Raw genomic sequence first — 19,021 nt, 5'->3', positions numbered from 1 at the left:
GGAAAACGTAGAATTGAATGGAAAAGTTCTAAGTTGGTGACAAAATCTCTCGAGAAAAGGAGGGAACAGTGCCCCGTGTGAGGCTCAAACTCACAACCTTCAGATTACGAGACTGACGCACTACCTACTGCGCTAACGAAGCAAGTTGCACCTGCAGATCTGCAGAAGTTTATTGTGCATAGCAGAAAACTTATTTTTTTCATAATGTCACTGAGACGTTAGCGCATCTTTTCCCATATGGTCTAGCGGTTAGGATTCCTGGTTCTCACCCGGGTGGCCCGGGTTCGACTCCCGGTATGGGAATGCACCTTTATCTTAGCTACTGCCACCATTCAAAGACTGACGCGTGTTTTTCAATCAAAAATGTTTCTGGTAGATTTTCACTTTGCAACAAAAATACTTAACATTGGCGATGCATTATGACTTTTGCAAAAGATTTCCTTTTGTTTCATAGCTTAAGCCTTTTTCAACTACACAGTTTTACACAAAAGTGTCAAGGGACTCAACAAGCCATGTGTCCTGTCAGTCATTAGGGCTCCCATGTTCTTTCTAATCGGAAACAGTGTAGAACTGAATTGGAAAGTTCAGAGTTAGTGACAAAATCTCTTGAGAAAAGGAGGATGGCACTTGTGAGCAAAAAACTCATGATCTTCAAATTATTCAACTGACGTGCCAAAAACCTTGACCATGTAGCGTGTTTTAGCTCTTGTAATGTTTATGTTTTGTATTCAAAGCAAAACACTCTTTTTTTTTTTTTTTTTTTTTTTACACCTGTCTTGCTGTTTACTGTACTGCTTACACCATGTGGAGAAAGACTTAGTTAGTATTCCTGGTTGACTGGTTCAATTCCTGCTATGGGAGAGACTTTTTTTTGGGACTAGTGTCCACATTCCAAAGCCGACACGTGCCTTGCAGACAGAATCAGTTTAGGTTGGAACTGCTCTTTGCTGCCAAAAATGCAGACCACCAGATTTTTTGGATATTTATTTGCACAAAAGCTTATTTGATGTCATATCTCAAACCATTCATATCTCTCACTTTTAATTCCTGGGTGTTAAGGGACTCAACAAGCCTTTATCCCTGTCTGTCATTGGAGCTCCCCTTCCATCAATTGGTGATGTTTTGTTACTGAATGGAAAAGAGCTGTGACTCTCTAGCCAAGATAGTGGCAAAATCAGTTACGGAAACAAGGTACCAGTGCCCCATGTGAGAATCGAACTCACGACCTTCAGATTACGAGACTGACGCGCTACCTGCTGCGCTAACGAGGCAAGATGCATGTAATAATCTGCGGAAGTTGCTTGTGCAAAGCAGTACACCTCTTTTTTTTCATATTGTAAGTGAGCTGGCAGTAAATCTTCTCCCGTATGGTCTAGCGCTTAGGATTCCTGGTTTTCACCCAGGTGGCCTGGGTTCGACTCCCGGTATGGAAACACATCCTTTTCTACACCGTTGCCAACATTCAAAGACTGACGTGTGTTTTTAAAACAAACGTATTTCAGGTAGGATTTGTTTTTTTCAGGCAAAAATGCTGAACGCCCGCGTTTTGGCACTTCATTCTGACCCTTCACGCAAGATTCAATTTGGATTCGTAGCTCAACTCATTCTCAACCACCCCTTTTTACACCAAAGTGTCAAGAGACTCAACAACTCATGGGTCCTGTAAGTTATTTGGATTCCCATTTCCTTTCTAATGGAAAACGTAGAATTGAATGGAAAAGTTCTAAGTTGGTGACAAAATCTCTCGAGAAAAGGAGGGAACAGTGCCCCGTGTGAGGCTCAAACTCACAACCTTCAGATTACGAGACTGACGCACTACCTACTGCGCTAACGAAGCAAGTTGCACCTGCAGATCTGCAGAAGTTTATTGTGCATAGCAGAAAACTTTTTTTTTTCATAATGTCACTGAGACGTTAGCGCATCTTTTCCCATATGGTCTAGCGGTTAGGATTCCTGGTTCTCACCCGGGTGGCCCGGGTTCGACTCCCGGTATGGGAATGCACCTTTATCTTAGCTACTGCCACCATTCAAAGACTGACGCGTGTTTTTCAATCAAAAATGTTTCTGGTAGATTTTCACTTTGCAACAAAAATACTTAACATTGGCGATGCATTATGACTTTTGCAAAAGATTTCCTTTTGTTTCATAGCTTAAGCCTTTTTCAACTACACAGTTTTACACAAAAGTGTCAAGGGACTCAACAAGCCATGTGTCCTGTCAGTCATTAGGGCTCCCATGTTCTTTCTAATCGGAAACAGTGTAGAACTGAATTGGAAAGTTCAGAGTTAGTGACAAAATCTCTTGAGAAAAGGAGGATGGCACTTGTGAGCAAAAAACTCATGATCTTCAAATTATTCAACTGACGTGCCAAAAACCTTGACCATGTAGCGTGTTTTAGCTCTTGTAATGTTTATGTTTTGTATTCAAAGCAAAACACTCTTTTTTTTTTTTTTTTTTTTTTTACACCTGTCTTGCTGTTTACTGTACTGCTTACACCATGTGGAGAAAGACTTAGTTAGTATTCCTGGTTGACTGGTTCAATTCCTGCTATGGGAGAGACTTTTTTTTGGGACTAGTGTCCACATTCCAAAGCCGACACGTGCCTTGCAGACAGAATCAGTTTAGGTTGGAACTGCTCTTTGCTGCCAAAAATGCAGACCACCAGATTTTTTGGATATTTATTTGCACAAAAGCTTATTTGATGTCATATCTCAAACCATTCATATCTCTCACTTTTAATTCCTGGGTGTTAAGGGACTCAACAAGCCTTTATCCCTGTCTGTCATTGGAGCTCCCCTTCCATCAATTGGTGATGTTTTGTTACTGAATGGAAAAGAGCTGTGACTCTCTAGCCAAGATAGTGGCAAAATCAGTTACGGAAACAAGGTACCAGTGCCCCATGTGAGAATCGAACTCACGACCTTCAGATTACGAGACTGACGCGCTACCTGCTGCGCTAACGAGGCAAGATGCATGTAATAATCTGCGGAAGTTGCTTGTGCAAAGCAGTACACCTCTTTTTTTTCATATTGTAAGTGAGCTGGCAGTAAATCTTCTCCCGTATGGTCTAGCGCTTAGGATTCCTGGTTTTCACCCAGGTGGCCTGGGTTCGACTCCCGGTATGGAAACACATCCTTTTCTACACCGTTGCCAACATTCAAAGACTGACGTGTGTTTTTAAAACAAACGTATTTCAGGTAGGATTTGTTTTTTTCAGGCAAAAATGCTGAACGCCCGCGTTTTGGCACTTCATTCTGACCCTTCACGCAAGATTCAATTTGGATTCGTAGCTCAACTCATTCTCAACCACCCCTTTTTACACCAAAGTGTCAAGAGACTCAACAACTCATGGGTCCTGTAAGTTATTTGGATTCCCATTTCCTTTCTAATGGAAAACGTAGAATTGAATGGAAAAGTTCTAAGTTGGTGACAAAATCTCTCGAGAAAAGGAGGGAACAGTGCCCCGTGTGAGGCTCAAACTCACAACCTTCAGATTACGAGACTGACGCACTACCTACTGCGCTAACGAAGCAAGTTGCACCTGCAGATCTGCAGAAGTTTATTGTGCATAGCAGAAAACTTTTTTTTTTCATAATGTCACTGAGACGTTAGCGCATCTTTTCCCATATGGTCTAGCGGTTAGGATTCCTGGTTCTCACCCGGGTGGCCCGGGTTCGACTCCCGGTATGGGAATGCACCTTTATCTTAGCTACTGCCACCATTCAAAGACTGACGCGTGTTTTTCAATCAAAAATGTTTCTGGTAGATTTTCACTTTGCAACAAAAATACTTAACATTGGCGATGCATTATGACTTTTGCAAAAGATTTCCTTTTGTTTCATAGCTTAAGCCTTTTTCAACTACACAGTTTTACACAAAAGTGTCAAGGGACTCAACAAGCCATGTGTCCTGTCAGTCATTAGGGCTCCCATGTTCTTTCTAATCGGAAACAGTGTAGAACTGAATTGGAAAGTTCAGAGTTAGTGACAAAATCTCTTGAGAAAAGGAGGATGGCACTTGTGAGCAAAAAACTCATGATCTTCAAATTATTCAACTGACGTGCCAAAAACCTTGACCATGTAGCGTGTTTTAGCTCTTGTAATGTTTATGTTTTGTATTCAAAGCAAAACACTCTTTTTTTTTTTTTTTTTTTTTTTACACCTGTCTTGCTGTTTACTGTACTGCTTACACCATGTGGAGAAAGACTTAGTTAGTATTCCTGGTTGACTGGTTCAATTCCTGCTATGGGAGAGACTTTTTTTTGGGACTAGTGTCCACATTCCAAAGCCGACACGTGCCTTGCAGACAGAATCAGTTTAGGTTGGAACTGCTCTTTGCTGCCAAAAATGCAGACCACCAGATTTTTTGGATATTTATTTGCACAAAAGCTTATTTGATGTCATATCTCAAACCATTCATATCTCTCACTTTTAATTCCTGGGTGTTAAGGGACTCAACAAGCCTTTATCCCTGTCTGTCATTGGAGCTCCCCTTCCATCAATTGGTGATGTTTTGTTACTGAATGGAAAAGAGCTGTGACTCTCTAGCCAAGATAGTGGCAAAATCAGTTACGGAAACAAGGTACCAGTGCCCCATGTGAGAATCGAACTCACGACCTTCAGATTACGAGACTGACGCGCTACCTGCTGCGCTAACGAGGCAAGATGCATGTAATAATCTGCGGAAGTTGCTTGTGCAAAGCAGTACACCTCTTTTTTTTCATATTGTAAGTGAGCTGGCAGTAAATCTTCTCCCGTATGGTCTAGCGCTTAGGATTCCTGGTTTTCACCCAGGTGGCCTGGGTTCGACTCCCGGTATGGAAACACATCCTTTTCTACACCGTTGCCAACATTCAAAGACTGACGTGTGTTTTTAAAACAAACGTATTTCAGGTAGGATTTGTTTTTTTCAGGCAAAAATGCTGAACGCCCGCGTTTTGGCACTTCATTCTGACCCTTCACGCAAGATTCAATTTGGATTCGTAGCTCAACTCATTCTCAACCACCCCTTTTTACACCAAAGTGTCAAGAGACTCAACAACTCATGGGTCCTGTAAGTTATTTGGATTCCCATTTCCTTTCTAATGGAAAACGTAGAATTGAATGGAAAAGTTCTAAGTTGGTGACAAAATCTCTCGAGAAAAGGAGGGAACAGTGCCCCGTGTGAGGCTCAAACTCACAACCTTCAGATTACGAGACTGACGCACTACCTACTGCGCTAACGAAGCAAGTTGCACCTGCAGATCTGCAGAAGTTTATTGTGCATAGCAGAAAACTTTTTTTTTTCATAATGTCACTGAGACGTTAGCGCATCTTTTCCCATATGGTCTAGCGGTTAGGATTCCTGGTTCTCACCCGGGTGGCCCGGGTTCGACTCCCGGTATGGGAATGCACCTTTATCTTAGCTACTGCCACCATTCAAAGACTGACGCGTGTTTTTCAATCAAAAATGTTTCTGGTAGATTTTCACTTTGCAACAAAAATACTTAACATTGGCGATGCATTATGACTTTTGCAAAAGATTTCCTTTTGTTTCATAGCTTAAGCCTTTTTCAACTACACAGTTTTACACAAAAGTGTCAAGGGACTCAACAAGCCATGTGTCCTGTCAGTCATTAGGGCTCCCATGTTCTTTCTAATCGGAAACAGTGTAGAACTGAATTGGAAAGTTCAGAGTTAGTGACAAAATCTCTTGAGAAAAGGAGGATGGCACTTGTGAGCAAAAAACTCATGATCTTCAAATTATTCAACTGACGTGCCAAAAACCTTGACCATGTAGCGTGTTTTAGCTCTTGTAATGTTTATGCTTTGTATTCAAAGCAAAACACTCTTTTTTTTTTTTTTTTTTTTTTTTACACCTGTCTTGCTGTTTACTGTACTGCTTACACCATGTGGAGAAAGACTTAGTTAGTATTCCTGGTTGACTGGTTCAATTCCTGCTATGGGAGAGACTTTTTTTTGGGACTAGTGTCCACATTCCAAAGCCGACACGTGCCTTGCAGACAGAATCAGTTTAGGTTGGAACTGCTCTTTGCTGCCAAAAATGCAGACCACCAGATTTTTTGGATATTTATTTGCACAAAAGCTTATTTGATGTCATATCTCAAACCATTCATATCTCTCACTTTTAATTCCTGGGTGTTAAGGGACTCAACAAGCCTTTATCCCTGTCTGTCATTGGAGCCCCCCTTCCATCAATTGGTGATGTTTTGTTACTGAATGGAAAAGAGCTGTGACTCTCTAGCCAAGATAGTGGCAAAATCAGTTACGGAAACAAGGTACCAGTGCCCCATGTGAGAATCGAACTCACGACCTTCAGATTACGAGACTGACGCGCTACCTGCTGCGCTAACGAGGCAAGATGCATGTAATAATCTGCGGAAGTTGCTTGTGCAAAGCAGTACACCTCTTTTTTTTCATATTGTAAGTGAGCTGGCAGTAAATCTTCTCCCGTATGGTCTAGCGCTTAGGATTCCTGGTTTTCACCCAGGTGGCCTGGGTTCGACTCCCGGTATGGAAACACATCCTTTTCTACACCGTTGCCAACATTCAAAGACTGACGTGTGTTTTTAAAACAAACGTATTTCAGGTAGGATTTGTTTTTTTCAGGCAAAAATGCTGAACGCCCGCGTTTTGGCACTTCATTCTGACCCTTCACGCAAGATTCAATTTGGATTCGTAGCTCAACTCATTCTCAACCACCCCTTTTTACACCAAAGTGTCAAGAGACTCAACAACTCATGGGTCCTGTAAGTTATTTGGATTCCCATTTCCTTTCTAATGGAAAACGTAGAATTGAATGGAAAAGTTCTAAGTTGGTGACAAAATCTCTCGAGAAAAGGAGGGAACAGTGCCCCGTGTGAGGCTCAAACTCACAACCTTCAGATTACGAGACTGACGCACTACCTACTGCGCTAACGAAGCAAGTTGCACCTGCAGATCTGCAGAAGTTTATTGTGCATAGCAGAAAACTTTTTTTTTTCATAATGTCACTGAGACGTTAGCGCATCTTTTCCCATATGGTCTAGCGGTTAGGATTCCTGGTTCTCACCCGGGTGGCCCGGGTTCGACTCCCGGTATGGGAATGCACCTTTATCTTAGCTACTGCCACCATTCAAAGACTGACGCGTGTTTTTCAATCAAAAATGTTTCTGGTAGATTTTCACTTTGCAACAAAAATACTTAACATTGGCGATGCATTATGACTTTTGCAAAAGATTTCCTTTTGTTTCATAGCTTAAGCCTTTTTCAACTACACAGTTTTACACAAAAGTGTCAAGGGACTCAACAAGCCATGTGTCCTGTCAGTCATTAGGGCTCCCATGTTCTTTCTAATCGGAAACAGTGTAGAACTGAATTGGAAAGTTCAGAGTTAGTGACAAAATCTCTTGAGAAAAGGAGGATGGCACTTGTGAGCAAAAAACTCATGATCTTCAAATTATTCAACTGACGTGCCAAAAACCTTGACCATGTAGCGTGTTTTAGCTCTTGTAATGTTTATGCTTTGTATTCAAAGCAAAACACTCTTTTTTTTTTTTTTTTTTTTTTTTACACCTGTCTTGCTGTTTACTGTACTGCTTACACCATGTGGAGAAAGACTTAGTTAGTATTCCTGGTTGACTGGTTCAATTCCTGCTATGGGAGAGACTTTTTTTTGGGACTAGTGTCCACATTCCAAAGCCGACACGTGCCTTGCAGACAGAATCAGTTTAGGTTGGAACTGCTCTTTGCTGCCAAAAATGCAGACCACCAGATTTTTTGGATATTTATTTGCACAAAAGCTTATTTGATGTCATATCTCAAACCATTCATATCTCTCACTTTTAATTCCTGGGTGTTAAGGGACTCAACAAGCCTTTATCCCTGTCTGTCATTGGAGCTCCCCTTCCATCAATTGGTGATGTTTTGTTACTGAATGGAAAAGAGCTGTGACTCTCTAGCCAAGATAGTGGCAAAATCAGTTACGGAAACAAGGTACCAGTGCCCCATGTGAGAATCGAACTCACGACCTTCAGATTACGAGACTGACGCGCTACCTGCTGCGCTAACGAGGCAAGATGCATGTAATAATCTGCGGAAGTTGCTTGTGCAAAGCAGTACACCTCTTTTTTTTCATATTGTAAGTGAGCTGGCAGTAAATCTTCTCCCGTATGGTCTAGCGCTTAGGATTCCTGGTTTTCACCCAGGTGGCCTGGGTTCGACTCCCGGTATGGAAACACATCCTTTTCTACACCGTTGCCAACATTCAAAGACTGACGTGTGTTTTTAAAACAAACGTATTTCAGGTAGGATTTGTTTTTTTCAGGCAAAAATGCTGAACGCCCGCGTTTTGGCACTTCATTCTGACCCTTCACGCAAGATTCAATTTGGATTCGTAGCTCAACTCATTCTCAACCACCCCTTTTTACACCAAAGTGTCAAGAGACTCAACAACTCATGGGTCCTGTAAGTTATTTGGATTCCCATTTCCTTTCTAATGGAAAACGTAGAATTGAATGGAAAAGTTCTAAGTTGGTGACAAAATCTCTCGAGAAAAGGAGGGAACAGTGCCCCGTGTGAGGCTCAAACTCACAACCTTCAGATTACGAGACTGACGCACTACCTACTGCGCTAACGAAGCAAGTTGCACCTGCAGATCTGCAGAAGTTTATTGTGCATAGCAGAAAACTTATTTTTTTCATAATGTCACTGAGACGTTAGCGCATCTTTTCCCATATGGTCTAGCGGTTAGGATTCCTGGTTCTCACCCGGGTGGCCCGGGTTCGACTCCCGGTATGGGAATGCACCTTTATCTTAGCTACTGCCACCATTCAAAGACTGACGCGTGTTTTTCAATCAAAAATGTTTCTGGTAGATTTTCACTTTGCAACAAAAATACTTAACATTGGCGATGCATTATGACTTTTGCAAAAGATTTCCTTTTGTTTCATAGCTTAAGCCTTTTTCAACTACACAGTTTTACACAAAAGTGTCAAGGGACTCAACAAGCCATGTGTCCTGTCAGTCATTAGGGCTCCCATGTTCTTTCTAATCGGAAACAGTGTAGAACTGAATTGGAAAGTTCAGAGTTAGTGACAAAATCTCTTGAGAAAAGGAGGATGGCACTTGTGAGCAAAAAACTCATGATCTTCAAATTATTCAACTGACGTGCCAAAAACCTTGACCATGTAGCGTGTTTTAGCTCTTGTAATGTTTATGTTTTGTATTCAAAGCAAAACACTCTTTTTTTTTTTTTTTTTTTTTTTACACCTGTCTTGCTGTTTACTGTACTGCTTACACCATGTGGAGAAAGACTTAGTTAGTATTCCTGGTTGACTGGTTCAATTCCTGCTATGGGAGAGACTTTTTTTTGGGACTAGTGTCCACATTCCAAAGCCGACACGTGCCTTGCAGACAGAATCAGTTTAGGTTGGAACTGCTCTTTGCTGCCAAAAATGCAGACCACCAGATTTTTTGGATATTTATTTGCACAAAAGCTTATTTGATGTCATATCTCAAACCATTCATATCTCTCACTTTTAATTCCTGGGTGTTAAGGGACTCAACAAGCCTTTATCCCTGTCTGTCATTGGAGCTCCCCTTCCATCAATTGGTGATGTTTTGTTACTGAATGGAAAAGAGCTGTGACTCTCTAGCCAAGATAGTGGCAAAATCAGTTACGGAAACAAGGTACCAGTGCCCCATGTGAGAATCGAACTCACGACCTTCAGATTACGAGACTGACGCGCTACCTGCTGCGCTAACGAGGCAAGATGCATGTAATAATCTGCGGAAGTTGCTTGTGCAAAGCAGTACACCTCTTTTTTTTCATATTGTAAGTGAGCTGGCAGTAAATCTTCTCCCGTATGGTCTAGCGCTTAGGATTCCTGGTTTTCACCCAGGTGGCCTGGGTTCGACTCCCGGTATGGAAACACATCCTTTTCTACACCGTTGCCAACATTCAAAGACTGACGTGTGTTTTTAAAACAAACGTATTTCAGGTAGGATTTGTTTTTTTCAGGCAAAAATGCTGAACGCCCGCGTTTTGGCACTTCATTCTGACCCTTCACGCAAGATTCAATTTGGATTCGTAGCTCAACTCATTCTCAACCACCCCTTTTTACACCAAAGTGTCAAGAGACTCAACAACTCATGGGTCCTGTAAGTTATTTGGATTCCCATTTCCTTTCTAATGGAAAACGTAGAATTGAATGGAAAAGTTCTAAGTTGGTGACAAAATCTCTCGAGAAAAGGAGGGAACAGTGCCCCGTGTGAGGCTCAAACTCACAACCTTCAGATTACGAGACTGACGCACTACCTACTGCGCTAACGAAGCAAGTTGCACCTGCAGATCTGCAGAAGTTTATTGTGCATAGCAGAAAACTTTTTTTTTTCATAATGTCACTGAGACGTTAGCGCATCTTTTCCCATATGGTCTAGCGGTTAGGATTCCTGGTTCTCACCCGGGTGGCCCGGGTTCGACTCCCGGTATGGGAATGCACCTTTATCTTAGCTACTGCCACCATTCAAAGACTGACGCGTGTTTTTCAATCAAAAATGTTTCTGGTAGATTTTCACTTTGCAACAAAAATACTTAACATTGGCGATGCATTATGACTTTTGCAAAAGATTTCCTTTTGTTTCATAGCTTAAGCCTTTTTCAACTACACAGTTTTACACAAAAGTGTCAAGGGACTCAACAAGCCATGTGTCCTGTCAGTCATTAGGGCTCCCATGTTCTTTCTAATCGGAAACAGTGTAGAACTGAATTGGAAAGTTCAGAGTTAGTGACAAAATCTCTTGAGAAAAGGAGGATGGCACTTGTGAGCAAAAAACTCATGATCTTCAAATTATTCAACTGACGTGCCAAAAACCTTGACCATGTAGCGTGTTTTAGCTCTTGTAATGTTTATGTTTTGTATTCAAAGCAAAACACTCTTTTTTTTTTTTTTTTTTTTTTTACACCTGTCTTGCTGTTTACTGTACTGCTTACACCATGTGGAGAAAGACTTAGTTAGTATTCCTGGTTGACTGGTTCAATTCCTGCTATGGGAGAGACTTTTTTTTGGGACTAGTGTCCACATTCCAAAGCCGACACGTGCCTTGCAGACAGAATCAGTTTAGGTTGGAACTGCTCTTTGCTGCCAAAAATGCAGACCACCAGATTTTTTGGATATTTATTTGCACAAAAGCTTATTTGATGTCATATCTCAAACCATTCATATCTCTCACTTTTAATTCCTGGGTGTTAAGGGACTCAACAAGCCTTTATCCCTGTCTGTCATTGGAGCCCCCCTTCCATCAATTGGTGATGTTTTGTTACTGAATGGAAAAGAGCTGTGACTCTCTAGCCAAGATAGTGGCAAAATCAGTTACGGAAACAAGGTACCAGTGCCCCATGTGAGAATCGAACTCACGACCTTCAGATTACGAGACTGACGCGCTACCTGCTGCGCTAACGAGGCAAGATGCATGTAATAATCTGCGGAAGTTGCTTGTGCAAAGCAGTACACCTCTTTTTTTTCATATTGTAAGTGAGCTGGCAGTAAATCTTCTCCCGTATGGTCTAGCGCTTAGGATTCCTGGTTTTCACCCAGGTGGCCTGGGTTCGACTCCCGGTATGGAAACACATCCTTTTCTACACCGTTGCCAACATTCAAAGACTGACGTGTGTTTTTAAAACAAACGTATTTCAGGTAGGATTTGTTTTTTTCAGGCAAAAATGCTGAACGCCCGCGTTTTGGCACTTCATTCTGACCCTTCACGCAAGATTCAATTTGGATTCGTAGCTCAACTCATTCTCAACCACCCCTTTTTACACCAAAGTGTCAAGAGACTCAACAACTCATGGGTCCTGTAAGTTATTTGGATTCCCATTTCCTTTCTAATGGAAAACGTAGAATTGAATGGAAAAGTTCTAAGTTGGTGACAAAATCTCTCGAGAAAAGGAGGGAACAGTGCCCCGTGTGAGGCTCAAACTCACAACCTTCAGATTACGAGACTGACGCACTACCTACTGCGCTAACGAAGCAAGTTGCACCTGCAGATCTGCAGAAGTTTATTGTGCATAGCAGAAAACTTTTTTTTTTCATAATGTCACTGAGACGTTAGCGCATCTTTTCCCATATGGTCTAGCGGTTAGGATTCCTGGTTCTCACCCGGGTGGCCCGGGTTCGACTCCCGGTATGGGAATGCACCTTTATCTTAGCTACTGCCACCATTCAAAGACTGACGCGTGTTTTTCAATCAAAAATGTTTCTGGTAGATTTTCACTTTGCAACAAAAATACTTAACATTGGCGATGCATTATGACTTTTGCAAAAGATTTCCTTTTGTTTCATAGCTTAAGCCTTTTTCAACTACACAGTTTTACACAAAAGTGTCAAGGGACTCAACAAGCCATGTGTCCTGTCAGTCATTAGGGCTCCCATGTTCTTTCTAATCGGAAACAGTGTAGAACTGAATTGGAAAGTTCAGAGTTAGTGACAAAATCTCTTGAGAAAAGGAGGATGGCACTTGTGAGCAAAAAACTCATGATCTTCAAATTATTCAACTGACGTGCCAAAAACCTTGACCATGTAGCGTGTTTTAGCTCTTGTAATGTTTATGCTTTGTATTCAAAGCAAAACACTCTTTTTTTTTTTTTTTTTTTTTTTTACACCTGTCTTGCTGTTTACTGTACTGCTTACACCATGTGGAGAAAGACTTAGTTAGTATTCCTGGTTGACTGGTTCAATTCCTGCTATGGGAGAGACTTTTTTTTGGGACTAGTGTCCACATTCCAAAGCCGACACGTGCCTTGCAGACAGAATCAGTTTAGGTTGGAACTGCTCTTTGCTGCCAAAAATGCAGACCACCAGATTTTTTGGATATTTATTTGCACAAAAGCTTATTTGATGTCATATCTCAAACCATTCATATCTCTCACTTTTAATTCCTGGGTGTTAAGGGACTCAACAAGCCTTTATCCCTGTCTGTCATTGGAGCTCCCCTTCCATCAATTGGTGATGTTTTGTTACTGAATGGAAAAGAGCTGTGACTCTCTAGCCAAGATAGTGGCAAAATCAGTTACGGAAACAAGGTACCAGTGCCCCATGTGAGAATCGAACTCACGACCTTCAGATTACGAGACTGACGCGCTACCTGCTGCGCTAACGAGGCAAGATGCATGTAATAATCTGCGGAAGTTGCTTGTGCAAAGCAGTACACCTCTTTTTTTTCATATTGTAAGTGAGCTGGCAGTAAATCTTCTCCCGTATGGTCTAGCGCTTAGGATTCCTGGTTTTCACCCAGGTGGCCTGGGTTCGACTCCCGGTATGGAAACACATCCTTTTCTACACCGTTGCCAACATTCAAAGACTGACGTGTGTTTTTAAAACAAACGTATTTCAGGTAGGATTTGTTTTTTTCAGGCAAAAATGCTGAACGCCCGCGTTTTGGCACTTCATTCTGACCCTTCACGCAAGATTCAATTTGGATTCGTAGCTCAACTCATTCTCAACCACCCCTTTTTACACCAAAGTGTCAAGAGACTCAACAACTCATGGGTCCTGTAAGTTATTTGGATTCCCATTTCCTTTCTAATGGAAAACGTAGAATTGAATGGAAAAGTTCTAAGTTGGTGACAAAATCTCTCGAGAAAAGGAGGGAACAGTGCCCCGTGTGAGGCTCAAACTCACAACCTTCAGATTACGAGACTGACGCACTACCTACTGCGCTAACGAAGCAAGTTGCACCTGCAGATCTGCAGAAGTTTATTGTGCATAGCAGAAAACTTATTTTTTTCATAATGTCACTGAGACGTTAGCGCATCTTTTCCCATATGGTCTAGCGGTTAGGATTCCTGGTTCTCACCCGGGTGGCCCGGGTTCGACTCCCGGTATGGGAATGCACCTTTATCTTAGCTACTGCCACCATTCAAAGACTGACGCGTGTTTTTCAATCAAAAATGTTTCTGGTAGATTTTCACTTTGCAACAAAAATACTTAACATTGGCGATGCATTATGACTTTTGCAAAAGATTTCCTTTTGTTTCATAGCTTAAGCCTTTTTCAACTACACAGTTTTACACAAAAGTGTCAAGGGACTCAACAAGCCATGTGTCCTGTCAGTCATTAGGGCTCCCATGTTCTTTCTAATCGGAAACAGTGTAGAACTGAATTGGAAAGTTCAGAGTTAGTGAAAAAATCTCTTGAGAAAAGGAGGATGGCACTTGTGAGCAAAAAACTCATGATCTTCAAATTATTCAACTGACGTGCCAAAAACCTTGACCATGTAGCGTGTTTTAGCTCTTGTAATGTTTATGTTTTGTATTCAAAGCAAAACACTCTTTTTTTTTTTTTTTTTTTTTTTACACCTGTCTTGCTGTTTACTGTACTGCTTACACCATGTGGAGAAAGACTTAGTTAGTATTCCTGGTTGACTGGTTCAATTCCTGCTATGGGAGAGACTTTTTTTTGGGACTAGTGTCCACATTCCAAAGCCGACACGTGCCTTGCAGACAGAATCAGTTTAGGTTGGAACTGCTCTTTGCTGCCAAAAATGCAGACCACCAGATTTTTTGGATATTTATTTGCACAAAAGCTTATTTGATGTCATATCTCAAACCATTCATATCTCTCACTTTTAATTCCTGGGTGTTAAGGGACTCAACAAGCCTTTATCCCTGTCTGTCATTGGAGCCCCCCTTCCATCAATTGGTGATGTTTTGTTACTGAATGGAAAAGAGCTGTGACTCTCTAGCCAAGATAGTGGCAAAATCAGTTACGGAAACAAGGTACCAGTGCCCCATGTGAGAATCGAACTCACGACCTTCAGATTACGAGACTGACGCGCTACCTGCTGCGCTAACGAGGCAAGATGCATGTAATAATCTGCGGAAGTTGCTTGTGCAAAGCAGTACACCTCTTTTTTTTCATATTGTAAGTGAGCTGGCAGTAAATCTTCTCCCGTATGGTCTAGCGCTTAGGATTCCTGGTTTTCACCCAGGTGGCCTGGGTTCGACTCCCGGTATGGAAACACATCCTTTTCTACACCGTTGCCAACATTCAAAGACTGACGTGTGTTTTTAAAACAAACGTATTTCAGGTAGGATTTGTTTTTTTCAGGCAAAAATGCTGAACGCCCGCGTTTTGGCACTTCATTCTGACCCTTCACGCAAGATTCAATTTGGATTCGTAGCTCAACTCATTCTCAACCACCCCTTTTTACACCAAAGTGTCAAGAGACTCAACAACTCATGGGTCCTGTAAGTTATTTGGATTCCCATTTCCTTTCTAATGGAAAACGTAGAATTGAATGGAAAAGTTCTAAGTTGGTGACAAAATCTCTCGAGAAAAGGAGGGAACAGTGCCCCGTGTGAGGCTCAAACTCACAACCTTCAGATTACGAGACTGACGCACTACCTACTGCGCTAACGAAGCAAGTTGCACCTGCAGATCTGCAGAAGTTTATTGTGCATAGCAGAAAACTTATTTTTTTCATAATGTCACTGAGACGTTAGCGCATCTTTTCCCATATGGTCTAGCGGTTAGGATTCCTGGTTCTCACCCGGGTGGCCCGGGTTCGACTCCCGGTATGGGAATGCACCTTTATCTTAGCTACTGCCACCATTCAAAGACTGACGCGTGTTTTTCAATCAAAAATGTTTCTGGTAGATTTTCACTTTGCAACAAAAATACTTAACATTGGCGATGCATTATGACTTTTGCAAAAGATTTCCTTTTGTTTCATAGCTTAAGCCTTTTTCAACTACACAGTTTTACACAAAAGTGTCAAGGGACTCAACAAGCCATGTGTCCTGTCAGTCATTAGGGCTCCCATGTTCTTTCTAATCGGAAACAGTGTAGAACTGAATTGGAAAGTTCAGAGTTAGTGACAAAATCTCTTGAGAAAAGGAGGATGGCACTTATGAAGAAAAAAACTCATGATCTTCAAATTATTCAACTGACGTGCCAAAAACCTTGACCATGTAGCGTGTTTTAGCTCTTGTAATGTTTATGTTTTGTATTCAAAGCAAAACACTCTTTTTTTTTTTTTTTTTTTTTTTTACACCTGTCTTGCTGTTTACTGTACTGCTTACACCATGTGGAGAAAGACTTAGTTAGTATTCCTGGTTGACTGGTTCAATTCCTGCTATGGGAGAGACTTTTTTTTGGGACTAGTGTCCACATTCCAAAGCCGACACGTGCCTTGCAGACAGAATCAGTTTAGGTTGGAACTGCTCTTTGCTGCCAAAAATGCAGACCACCAGATTTTTTGGATATTTATTTGCACAAAAGCTTATTTGATGTCATATCTCAAACCATTCATATCTCTCACTTTTAATTCCTGGGTGTTAAGGGACTCAACAAGCCTTTATCCCTGTCTGTCATTGGAGCTCCCCTTCCATCAATTGGTGATGTTTTGTTACTGAATGGAAAAGAGCTGTGACTCTCTAGCCAAGATAGTGGCAAAATCAGTTACGGAAACAAGGTACCAGTGCCCCATGTGAGAATCGAACTCACGACCTTCAGATTACGAGACTGACGCGCTACCTGCTGCGCTAACGAGGCAAGATGCATGTAATAATCTGCGGAAGTTGCTTGTGCAAAGCAGTACACCTCTTTTTTTTCATATTGTAAGTGAGCTGGCAGTAAATCTTCTCCCGTATGGTCTAGCGCTTAGGATTCCTGGTTTTCACCCAGGTGGCCTGGGTTCGACTCCCGGTATGGAAACACATCCTTTTCTACACCGTTGCCAACATTCAAAGACTGACGTGTGTTTTTAAAACAAACGTATTTCAGGTAGGATTTGTTTTTTTCAGGCAAAAATGCTGAACGCCCGCGTTTTGGCACTTCATTCTGACCCTTCACGCAAGATTCAATTTGGATTCGTAGCTCAACTCATTCTCAACCACCCCTTTTTACACCAAAGTGTCAAGAGACTCAACAACTCATGGGTCCTGTAAGTTATTTGGATTCCCATTTCCTTTCTAATGGAAAACGTAGAATTGAATGGAAAAGTTCTAAGTTGGTGACAAAATCTCTCGAGAAAAGGAGGGAACAGTGCCCCGTGTGAGGCTCAAACTCACAACCTTCAGATTACGAGACTGACGCACTACCTACTGCGCTAACGAAGCAAGTTGCACCTGCAGATCTGCAGAAGTTTATTGTGCATAGCAGAAAACTTATTTTTTTCATAATGTCACTGAGACGTTAGCGCATCTTTTCCCATATGGTCTAGCGGTTAGGATTCCTGGTTCTCACCCGGGTGGCCCGGGTTCGACTCCCGGTATGGGAATGCACCTTTATCTTAGCTACTGCCACCATTCAAAGACTGACGCGTGTTTTTCAATCAAAAATGTTTCTGGTAGATTTTCACTTTGCAACAAAAATACTTAACATTGGCGATGCATTATGACTTTTGCAAAAGATTTCCTTTTGTTTCATAGCTTAAGCCTTTTTCAACTACACAGTTTTACACAAAAGTGTCAAGGGACTCAACAAGCCATGTGTCCTGTCAGTCATTAGGGCTCCCATGTTCTTTCTAATCGGAAACAGTGTAGAACTGAATTGGAAAGTTCAGAGTTAGTGACAAAATCTCTTGAGAAAAGGAGGATGGCACTTGTGAGCAAAAAACTCATGATCTTCAAATTATTCAACTGACGTGCCAAAAACCTTGACCATGTAGCGTGTTTTAGCTCTTGTAATGTTTATGTTTTGTATTCAAAGCAAAACACTCTTTTTTTTTTTTTTTTTTTTTTTACACCTGTCTTGCTGTTTACTGTACTGCTTACACCATGTGGAGAAAGACTTAGTTAGTATTCCTGGTTGACTGGTTCAATTCCTGCTATGGGAGAGACTTTTTTTTGGGACTAGTGTCCACATTCCAAAGCCGACACGTGCCTTGCAGACAGAATCAGTTTAGGTTGGAACTGCTCTTTGCTGCCAAAAATGCAGACCACCAGATTTTTTGGATATTTATTTGCACAAAAGCTTATTTGATGTCATATCTCAAACCATTCATATCTCTCACTTTTAATTCCTGGGTGTTAAGGGACTCAACAAGCCTTTATCCCTGTCTGTCATTGGAGCTCCCCTTCCATCAATTGGTGATGTTTTGTTACTGAATGGAAAAGAGCTGTGACTCTCTAGCCAAGATAGTGGCAAAATCAGTTACGGAAACAAGGTACCAGTGCCCCATGTGAGAATCGAACTCACGACCTTCAGATTACGAGACTGACGCGCTACCTGCTGCGCTAACGAGGCAAGATGCATGTAATAATCTGCGGAAGTTGCTTGTGCAAAGCAGTACACCTCTTTTTTTTCATATTGTAAGTGAGCTGGCAGTAAATCTTCTCCCGTATGGTCTAGCGCTTAGGATTCCTGGTTTTCACCCAGGTGGCCTGGGTTCGACTCCCGGTATGGAAACACATCCTTTTCTACACCGTTGCCAACATTCAAAGACTGACGTGTGTTTTTAAAACAAACGTATTTCAGGTAGGATTTGTTTTTTTCAGGCAAAAATGCTGAACGCCCGCGTTTTGGCACTTCATTCTGACCCTTCACGCAAGATTCAATTTGGATTCGTAGCTCAACTCATTCTCAACCACCCCTTTTTACACCAAAGTGTCAAGAGACTCAACAACTCATGGGTCCTGTAAGTTATTTGGATTCCCATTTCCTTTCTAATGGAAAACGTAGAATTGAATGGAAAAGTTCTAAGTTGGTGACAAAATCTCTCGAGAAAAGGAGGGAACAGTGCCCCGTGTGAGGCTCAAACTCACAACCTTCAGATTACGAGACTGACGCACTACCTACTGCGCTAACGAAGCAAGTTGCACCTGCAGATCTGCAGAAGTTTATTGTGCATAGCAGAAAACTTATTTTTTTCATAATGTCACTGAGACGTTAGCGCATCTTTTCCCATATGGTCTAGCGGTTAGGATTCCTGGTTCTCACCCGGGTGGCCCGGGTTCGACTCCCGGTATGGGAATGCACCTTTATCTTAGCTACTGCCACCATTCAAAGACTGACGCGTGTTTTTCAATCAAAAATGTTTCT

At 41.7% G+C, this 19,021-nt stretch overlaps 11 non-coding genes across 11 annotated transcripts; all 11 read right to left on the bottom strand.

The window, feature by feature from the left end:
* Positions 1-1,198: 1,198 nt before the first annotated feature.
* TRNAT-CGU (transfer RNA threonine (anticodon CGU)) lies at positions 1,199-1,271 on the bottom strand. Its single transcript has one exon. It is a non-coding gene; the product is annotated as a tRNA-Thr (tRNA).
* A 1,622-nt stretch (positions 1,272-2,893) lies between these two features.
* On the bottom strand, positions 2,894-2,966 carry TRNAT-CGU (transfer RNA threonine (anticodon CGU)). The gene has a single exon. It is a non-coding gene; the product is annotated as a tRNA-Thr (tRNA).
* Positions 2,967-4,588: 1,622 nt separating this feature from the next.
* On the bottom strand, positions 4,589-4,661 carry TRNAT-CGU (transfer RNA threonine (anticodon CGU)). Its single transcript has one exon. It is a non-coding gene; the product is annotated as a tRNA-Thr (tRNA).
* A 1,623-nt stretch (positions 4,662-6,284) lies between these two features.
* On the bottom strand, positions 6,285-6,357 carry TRNAT-CGU (transfer RNA threonine (anticodon CGU)). The gene has a single exon. It is a non-coding gene; the product is annotated as a tRNA-Thr (tRNA).
* Positions 6,358-7,980: 1,623 nt separating this feature from the next.
* On the bottom strand, positions 7,981-8,053 carry TRNAT-CGU (transfer RNA threonine (anticodon CGU)). Its single transcript has one exon. It is a non-coding gene; the product is annotated as a tRNA-Thr (tRNA).
* A 1,622-nt stretch (positions 8,054-9,675) lies between these two features.
* TRNAT-CGU (transfer RNA threonine (anticodon CGU)) lies at positions 9,676-9,748 on the bottom strand. Its single transcript has one exon. It is a non-coding gene; the product is annotated as a tRNA-Thr (tRNA).
* A 1,622-nt stretch (positions 9,749-11,370) lies between these two features.
* TRNAT-CGU (transfer RNA threonine (anticodon CGU)) lies at positions 11,371-11,443 on the bottom strand. The gene has a single exon. It is a non-coding gene; the product is annotated as a tRNA-Thr (tRNA).
* Positions 11,444-13,066: 1,623 nt separating this feature from the next.
* On the bottom strand, positions 13,067-13,139 carry TRNAT-CGU (transfer RNA threonine (anticodon CGU)). Its single transcript has one exon. It is a non-coding gene; the product is annotated as a tRNA-Thr (tRNA).
* Positions 13,140-14,761: 1,622 nt separating this feature from the next.
* TRNAT-CGU (transfer RNA threonine (anticodon CGU)) lies at positions 14,762-14,834 on the bottom strand. Its single transcript has one exon. It is a non-coding gene; the product is annotated as a tRNA-Thr (tRNA).
* A 1,624-nt stretch (positions 14,835-16,458) lies between these two features.
* On the bottom strand, positions 16,459-16,531 carry TRNAT-CGU (transfer RNA threonine (anticodon CGU)). Its single transcript has one exon. It is a non-coding gene; the product is annotated as a tRNA-Thr (tRNA).
* Positions 16,532-18,153: 1,622 nt separating this feature from the next.
* On the bottom strand, positions 18,154-18,226 carry TRNAT-CGU (transfer RNA threonine (anticodon CGU)). Its single transcript has one exon. It is a non-coding gene; the product is annotated as a tRNA-Thr (tRNA).
* Positions 18,227-19,021: the final 795 nt, after the last annotated feature.

This window comes from Phyllobates terribilis, unplaced genomic scaffold (assembly GCF_046119375.1).
Source record: "Phyllobates terribilis strain yellow unplaced genomic scaffold, ASM4611937v1 Scaffold_1042__1_contigs__length_457206, whole genome shotgun sequence".
In the NCBI taxonomy this organism is placed as follows: domain Eukaryota; kingdom Metazoa; phylum Chordata; class Amphibia; order Anura; family Dendrobatidae; genus Phyllobates; species Phyllobates terribilis.
Note: the sequence above shows the minus strand (reverse complement) of the source record. Positions and strands in the feature narration are given on the sequence as shown.